Here is an 8,985-nt window from a genome sequence, read left to right on the forward strand (position 1 = left end):
GACCCGGTCCGGGTCACTTTTTGCCAGGTCTATCTTTATCTCAAAAAATTAACCATTACCCGTGCCTCATAGAAAATGACCAAAATACACTTATAAAAATCCTGAATAGAAACAAGAAGTCAAGTATTAGTTCATTGGTCGAATTCATTTCCTGAAGATGCAACATGGACAGATTTGCAAGAGGTAGAATATCGCTTTCCAAGTTTCCGACATTAGAGGACAAGGTCAATTTCAAGTGAGGTTGGATGTTACGAGTGCTCCGTGATGCTCACGGTCAAAAGTTCAAAAAGTAGTCGTTTTATTATTTGATTTTGGTTTGTGGTTTGGACTCCCCATAGTCATTTTTGCTCCCTACATGCAATCGCTTTTGCACTAGTATGTCCCTCCCTGTTTGTTTTAGATTTTGAGTCGTCCCAAACTGATTATTGGACAAATTTGAGTCCAATAATCAGTTATGTACTCACAATCAGTAATCAAAATCCAAAGCAATTGTGGTCTAAGGAGTTTGGTTTGCCATGAATCATGATACAAGACCTGAATCTCTCTTCTTTTTTTTTAAGTAATATGCAAACATGCATCTTTTTCCTATTCCTTTTTGTTCTACCCTCTGAAACTTTCGCATAGAGTCAATGTATATGGTCCCCAGCACGCATGTGATGTGGGTGTGGAAGAATGGGCCATTGATCTTGGTGGTCCAGGATATGAGCAGTTTCTGATTAGAAAAGCTAATAATTATCGCATAACTAGGCTTAGAATTCCTGTTAATCCATTGAAGAGTGAAGAAAATCCAATAAAGAGGAAGAAGAAACTGAAGAATGAAAATGTTGCCACTCATATTCCTCAACACAAGCAATTTTGGTGTTGCCACTCTATTCACACTAATTGTTAGCCACTTTTAGTTTCATCAAATAATAGAACAGGAATAACTTGGCAGGCCTAATTTCTGCAATTTTAAGCCTATTTTAGCAGCATGAGTCTAGTTAGTAGAAGATCGTCGAGGCAAACTTCCATTCAAATGTGCATAAAGTAATAGAAAACAAATAAGCCTCAAGGTGCATACAACAGAGATTTTACGCGGTTCAGCCAAATTGCATATATCCACAGGTGAGATCACGATCTTCCTCTAAGAGAAAGAAAAATTTGAAGGTTAAAATTAACTAACCGAAGACCCACAAACCATAATCCTTTTCAGGACTTTTCAACCAAGACCATATGTAAAAACAAAGAGAAAAACCTCTTTTTCTCACACCTCTCACCACTCACCCTCTTATGGTCGTGTAGTTTCTTACTGTCATTCCTAAAGTATTGAATACCTTGGGTGTCTCTCTCATAGTCAAACAAGGAAATCCCTATGACTTAACCTAGACCTAGTGATAGCACACAGCCCCAAGGTAGAGAAGAAACGTGAGTCGATGACAGTTAAGTGAATGAAGGTAATCAACATCAGCAGGAAGAACCAATCAGAGACAAGAGGATTAAGACCAGACCAAGATGGATGAAGGATTACGTGGGTAATTAGGAACAGTCAAAAGCATAGTTAGTTACCTTTTACAATTTTTGTCATTACATGTAAAAAGAGAAAGTAATATGGGATGTTATGGGAATAGCCAGGTGTACCCAAAACTGTTAGTGATAGCCTTTTTGAAGGGTTGGGCACAACGAATGAAATTAGGGAATAACAAACACTTTTTCTCCCTCCTTTCCTTGGTCTTCTCCCTCTCTTTTTTTCTCTCTTCTAGTATGAACTCCAAATTTCAAATCTAGGTTCGTATCATTGGTGCATTCATTGAGTCTTCGCACTCCCCTATCCAGCAATGGCCGACAATACTTAATCTCAGGCAAAGATCGACGATCAATTTAAACAATATCAACAAAAGCTTAATGGGTTACGCCTCCTTCAATCGCAACAACATGAGGAACTGGTGGCCATGATCAAACAGCTAGAGGACAAACCACCGACGAATTAGCTTAAATGACACAACAGCGATGAATACTCTTCCGGCAGCTCTGCGGAGGGAATCGTTTCGATCCAGACGAATTTTATCAAATTCATTCGCATGGATGTTCCGAAGTTCGATGGTACTGATCCAATTGGATGGACTTTCAAGATCAAGCAGTTTTTCGACTATTACGGCACACTAGAAGATCAGCGAATGACCGTTACTTCCTTTCATCAGGAAGGCCCGGCCCTTGCTTGGTTCCAATGGGCGAGATCTAATAACCTTTTACATTCCTGAAAAGGTTCCTGGATGCAATCCACCTCCGTTTTGGACAGTGTCTCTATGAAGACCACAAAGGTGCCCTAGCCAAACTTACCAGACCTCTTCTGTCAAGGATTATCAGAGCCGATTTGAAGAACTCTCTAACAAGGTCAATGGTCTCTCCGAATCATTTCTTGTTAGTTTCTTTATCTCTGGTTTGAAACCAAATTTGAAAAGGGAACTCCTGGTTTTACAACCTAGTTCTCTTTTACAAACGATTTCCTTAGCACGAATCTATGAACAAAAATATGATGATCTGAGGAAGTCCTGGAAACCAGCTTGGCCAAAACCAGAGGGAGGGCCAGGCATCCTACTACCACCTTCTATTTCCCAGCTTAAGACACTCCCCGCCCCTCTGAAACAATTATCCATCAGAACTAGGCAATTAACAAAGGAGGAAATGAAACTTAAAAGGGACAAAGGAATCTGCTACTATTGTGATGAGCGGTACAGTCCAGGGCATGATTGTTGTCGACGCTTATCTCATTTGGCTGTTTTAGACGATGAAACAGAGCTTCTAATTGAGGATGACACCACTGATAATCCAATGGCTCAAACCGATGAAATCACTACTGACAATTCTGCTGAAATTAGTTTTCACGCTATGGTGGGACAGCAAAACCCAAGGACTATTCGAGTTATAGGGGTTAGTGCTAATACCTCTATTCATGTTTTGATCGATAGCGGGTCTACCCACAACACTGTTAAGGAGAAGTTAGCTCAATCACTCCATTGGCCTACAATGCCCACCAAACCTTTTAAAGTCTTCATCTGTAATGGTGATTATCTCCTTTGCACAAAACAATGTACTAATGTCAATATTTTCGTCCAGAATCATGAATTTCCATTACAACTTTTTGTCTTACCATTAAGAGGGCCGATGTTGTATTGGGAGTGCAATGGTTAGCAGAGTTGGGTCCGATTCTAACGGACTATAAGGTCTCCACAATGGAATTCACTTGGCAGGGAAAAACCATTAAGATAGTGGGTGAGGCAGAATTAAATCCCTGTCCCTTAAAAGCTAAGCAGTTGAAAGGTCTGTCCAAAACTGATTCCATAGCCTCTTGTTTTCAATCACTCTGTGTTGATAGCTCAGTTGAACAACCCACTCTAAACGAATTTCATAGCATGGAGATTCCCTCAGGTTTACCTCTTCCAATAACTCTTGTTTTGCACCAGTTCTCAAGTGTGTTCCAGGAACCAACTGGACTTCCACCCCGTAGAGACAGAGACATTCAAATTCACTTAGTTCCTGGTTCCAATTCGGTGAATGTTAAACCTTATAGATATCCTCACTTTCAAAAGAACGAAATTGAAAATTTGGTTTGGGAAATGCTTAAAAATGGAATCATTGTCCCAAGCCATAGCCCCTACTCTCCCCCCATTCTTTTAGTCAAGAAAAAAGACAATACATGGCGTTTTTATGTGGATTACAAAGCCCTCAATTCAATTACAATCAAAGAACACTTCCCCATCTCAACCATCGATGAACTTATGGATGAGTTACATGGAGCAATGGTCTTCTCTAAACTTGATTTATGGTCAGGGTATCATCAAATTCGAATGCGAAAGGAAGATTGTGCAAAGACCACTTTCCGAACTCATGAGGGCCACTATGAATTCTTAGTTATGCCCTTCGGTCTAACCAACACACCATCCACCTTCCAAAGTACCATGAATATGATTTTCAAGCCCTTTCTACGGAGGTTTGTCATTGTCTTCTTTGATGACATCTTAATTTACAGTAATTCTATGGCTGACCATGTATCTCACCTTGTTGCATTTTGGAGTGTCTGACTTCTAACCATTGTTCGTTAAATTGAGTAAATGTGAATTCTACCAATCCAATATTTGGGTCATCTAGTTTCTGGCGATGGTGGTCAGTCTGATCCGGTCAAGATTCAAGCAATGCAGGCACGGCCCAAACCTACAAATTTGAAGCAATTACGGGGCTTTCTCAGCCTTACTGGCGATTTCCGGAGATTCATCCAACATTGTGCTACAGTGGCTTCTCCCCTTATCAATCTTCTCGAGAAGGATGCTTTCAGTTGGTCTCCTGAAGCTTAGCTCGCATTCGACAAATTGGAGGCCTTAATGTCACAACTTCCTGTCTTGGCATTGCCAAATTTCTTGCAAGATTTTGTCCTGGAAACAGATGCTCCCAGCATCGCAATTGGCGGTATCCTCATGCAGAATAGACATCCAATTGCTTATTTTAGCAAAGAAATGCCCCAACAATGTCTCTCGCCTCTGCATATGTGAAAGAATTGTATGCAATCACTGAAGCAGTGAGAAAATGGTGCCAGTCATCCAAACACCCGAACAACAACAGTATCTTTGCAAATTACAGGGTTACAACTCTTCAATTGGTTATAAAGCCGGCAAGGACAATCAGGTCGCTGATGCTCTGTCTCGCATCGAAGATATTTTCCCTGTTGACACAAGTCTGTCTGCCTGCCAAATGCAATTAACAGTATCGAGCCCAATTTTTTATATCACCGATCAGCTTCAGAAAGAAAATGTCAGCGACCCCGAATTAATTGAGTTACATAACCAAATTAACAAAGGCATCGCTTCTTCCGAGTTCACGAGAAGGAATGGCATTCTCTTCTATAATCAAAGGTTATTCCTTAGCTCTCAATCCCCTTTACGATTCAAAATCATTTATGAGTTTCACAATACCCCTCAGGGAGGTCACACGGGTGTCTTACGTACAATAAAGAGAATTTCTGCAAGTTTTCACTGGGTCAAAATGATCGCCGATATCAAATAATTCGTGAAAACTTGTCTCATTTGCCAACAGACAAAGTATTCCACCACACCTCCGTTGGGATTGTTAGAACCCTTACCTATTACTAACAGAATATGGGAAGATATAGCCGTGGATTTCATCACTGGATTACCTCCTTGTAATGGATACACCACCATCTTCATCATTGTTGACCGGTTATCAAAGTATGCTCATTTGGGGGCATTACTAACCAGCTTCAATGCTGCTAAAGTGGCTAAACACTTCACCGAGATGGTTGTTAAACTTCATTGAATGCCCAAGTCGATAGTCTCTGACAGGGACCACATTTTTATCAGCAAGTTCTGGTCTGAACTTTTAAAACTAAGTGGCACATCTCTAAACCTTTCATTGGCATACCATCCTCAATCGGATGGTCAATCAGAGGTCTTAAACATCTGTGTGGAGCAATATCTGAGAGCTTTTTCTCAAGACAACCCCAGACAATGGCATGGATATTTACTGTGGGCTGAATACTCCTACAATACTTCATTTCATATTGCCATTCACATGACGCCCTTTGAAGCTATGTATGGTAGACCACCCCCTTTTTTACCAACATATATACCGGGATATTCGCACATTGAGGCTGTTGATACTGAGCTTTGACAAAGAGATGCTCTTTTGGTCCAGCTCAAAACTAATTTGCTTCATGCCAAATTGCTAATGAAATGTATGGCGGATCAAAAGCGACTGGATAAACAATTGGAGATTGGTACATGGGTTCGTCTCAAACTCCAACCTTATAGACAACAGTCAGTAGCTACTAGACACTCCCCAAAATTGAGTAAGAGATTCTATAGTCCTTATCAGATCATTGGGAAGGTGGGCAAAGTCGCTTACAAGCTAAGTTTACCATAAGGCAACAGAATTCATCTCGTTTTTCACATTTCTCTACTTAAACCTTTTTATGGTCCAATACTTCACGCACCTTTCACTCTACCAGCTCAAACTGTTGACAATCAACCACTAATTTCTCCCTTAGCCATTTTAGGGACGCGAACAGTTCTGCAACATGATAAACCTGTCACACAAGTTCGGTCCAGTGGAGTGGGCTGCTACCTGAGGATACCTCTTGGGAAAATGTATCGGACTTACAGTTGGAGTATCCACACCTAAACCTTGAGGACAAGGTTATTTTTCAAGGGGTGGGCAATGATAGCACACATGCCCAAGGTAGAGAAGAAACGCGAGTTGATGGCAGTGAAGTGAATGAAGGTAATCAACATCAGCAGGAAGAACCAATCAGAGACAAGAGGATTAAGAGCAGACCAAGATGGATGAAGGATTACGTGGGTAATTAGGAACAGTCAAAGCATAGCTAGTTACCTTTTACAATTTTTGTCTGTACATGTAAAAAGAGAAAGTAATTGGGTTGTTATGGGAATAGCTAGGTGTACCCAAAACCATTAGTGACAGCCTTTTTAAAGGGTTGGGCACAGCGAATGAAATCAGGTTATAACAAACACTTTTTCTCTCTCCTTCTTTCCTTCGTCTTCTCCCTCTCTTTTTTCTCTCTTCTGGTATGAACTCCATATTTCAGATCTAAGTTCGTATCACCTAGCCCTAGACTTAGCCCTAGAGAAGTTAGGAAAGCTAACACAAAAAGGGATGTCTCCTCTTCCCTACTTAGGAAACAAGACACTTGTAGAGAATATGAAAAGAGTGAAATGGACTAATTAGTGTTTCTTTTATATAGAAAATCATCCATGGATACACTGCAACCCATCTGATTTTTGCAATGCAATTTTTCATATTGGCCCCCAAATGCAATTGGGTTGCAAACAAAACAGAACCTTTGAAACAAAAAAGTTTCCTACTTGGAGGAGAGGCCTATCTTCTCCAAATCAGACAACTCAAAATTATGTTAACCTATTGCATCAACCCAAGTTGTTGTTAGAGAGATTTTCAAAATAAAGTATTTAGAAACTAGTTTTAAAATAAAAAAGAATTTTATTTTGAAAAACTGTTTTTGAAAAGGAAGTAGAAGAGTTGTGGGAACCAAAAGTTTTGTCCGCATTTGAAAATGAAAAAGGTGGAGAGGGGTTAATAAAAACCCTCTCACTTCTCTCTCTTGATTTTGAAGCCATGTGGGCTTTGCAAAAGGTGGGACCATTGGATAGTGTTGGGTATATAATATAACCCTATTATGTTCTCATATAAGCCCAATAAGATAATGGACCTGTGTAGTGGGCCTATTTGGGCTAGAGCCCATTAACCTATTAAAACCCTAGTATATCTCTGTATATAGGGGCTTGAGGCAACAAACTTGGTATTCAAATTAGATACCGTGGGTGTAATACTTCAAGCAACCTCTTGCTTGACCTAAGTACTCTAACAATCTTGAAGCATTAGCAAAAAACCCTAATATTTTTTTTGGAATGTCTCAATCATTATTCTCTCTGAATGATTTGGGCGTGCAATTCTTCTCTTTCATGGGTTAGACGTTTGCCTTCTCTCTCACCACCACAAAGTACCGATTATAGTAGCATCTCTCTACAACAAGAAGGAAGTCTGTCTCTTTATTGAGTTTTTTCTAATGTTGGAAAACAATCACTCGAGTGATCTCACCAAACCTGATGACGCCCAAAATCTGACTACACGAACTAGCTTTGCAGAACCTGTAATCCTGCGCTCACAGAAAAAGCGTCAACGGGCCCGTAGTTGTGGCTCCGGACGGCCACTTCGATACTCAAGTCAGAGACGGGCAATCACAGACCATGGGCGGGGAATGGGAGAGGGCTAAGTCAAGTTACCAGACCAGTTAAGAAGAGAGGGAGAGTCGAATCCCCTTGCTTGAGTGCGTAGTCCCCTATTTATAGGGGTGGTCCTCCATGATCTTGGAGATATCAATCGTGCCTTTGATTTCGCCCACGTGGAGCGTGATGGCAGGAGAATAAGATCGTGAAGATATCAATTATACCCTAGATTTAAAACACGTGGAGCTTGGTAGTTGGCGAATAAACACGTAGAGATACGATTTCCGATGATTCTGGGCGACGATCGCGGATGGTGACTTAGGCGGGATGTTTTGAATTCAAAAGCAGCGCCTTACGTGTAACGGCCGTCCGGATTTCTCGCTTGAGGGCGAGATCCCCGTGATTGTGTTTGATTCCCTTAGTATCTCGGTATCGCTCAAGGGAGAAGTATCAAGGAGGTTCAATCAATGTTCGTTACCGAGTGCTGCTGCGGGGACTGTGTCGATTCAGCTGAGTAATGGAGAAGGGGTTTGAGGTTCGGTGCCGGATATACCGATTTTACCCTTAACATACTGCCCCCCTACTTTCTTGTCCCTTTGTAAGGGTCAAGGAAGTAGCTAAATTTTCAAGTGGTGGGCCGGTGCCGACCTTCTGGAGGTGATGGAGTTGAAGCGTCTTTCTAGGGAATCGGCGGGCGGATTCAATGTCGCGTCATTTAATAGACGTGTCATTCTATCCTTAGGGTTTTTCGGGAAACGGCGAAAACACTTAATTCTCGCCTATTTTTCACATGTTTTTTTTGAAAAACGGGTCGGGCCATTATTTCCTGCTTTATGGGAGATTTCGAAAATATGCGGGACATTAAATCCCGCTCGATTTTTTCGCCTAGTGACCCTTATAAAAGGGGGGGTGAGGGGGAGAGATATCCGTCATCTCTTTCTTTTTCTTTTCCCCCCTTTATCGTTTTTCTGTTAAAAATGTCTCAAGAGGCCGCCGGTGATGATCAACTAGGGGCGATAGTCCCAGTGGTGGAAGTGGAGTCGCTTTCGGACAGAGATGGAAGAAACCCTCCCGTCGCTAGGGAACCGGTGGCCCGTAGAACAAGGAGGTCACAAAGGCTGAAAGGATCGCTGGCGGTGGAGCCTAGTTCACCGGAAACGGTAACTCCGGTGGCGGTGGCTTCTTCATCGGCTGGAGCTGAGGGGGTGAATTGTGGCCCCCAAAGTAAGAAGAAACG

General features: G+C 41.6%; 1 long non-coding RNA gene across 1 annotated transcript; it reads left to right on the forward strand.

The window, feature by feature from the left end:
* Nucleotides 1-1,402: 1,402 nt before the first annotated feature.
* Nucleotides 1,403-6,436, forward strand: LOC143870287 (uncharacterized). The gene is made up of 2 exons (XR_013245077.1): nt 1,403-3,967; nt 4,126-6,436. It is a non-coding gene; the product is annotated as an uncharacterized LOC143870287 (long non-coding RNA).
* The last annotated feature ends 2,549 nt before the right edge of the window (nt 6,437-8,985 follow it).

The sequence above is a fragment of the Tasmannia lanceolata genome, unplaced genomic scaffold (assembly GCF_043159265.1).
Source record: "Tasmannia lanceolata isolate RefF3 unplaced genomic scaffold, GAP_Taslan_0.1 ptg000002l, whole genome shotgun sequence".
Classification (NCBI taxonomy): domain Eukaryota; kingdom Viridiplantae; phylum Streptophyta; class Magnoliopsida; order Canellales; family Winteraceae; genus Tasmannia; species Tasmannia lanceolata.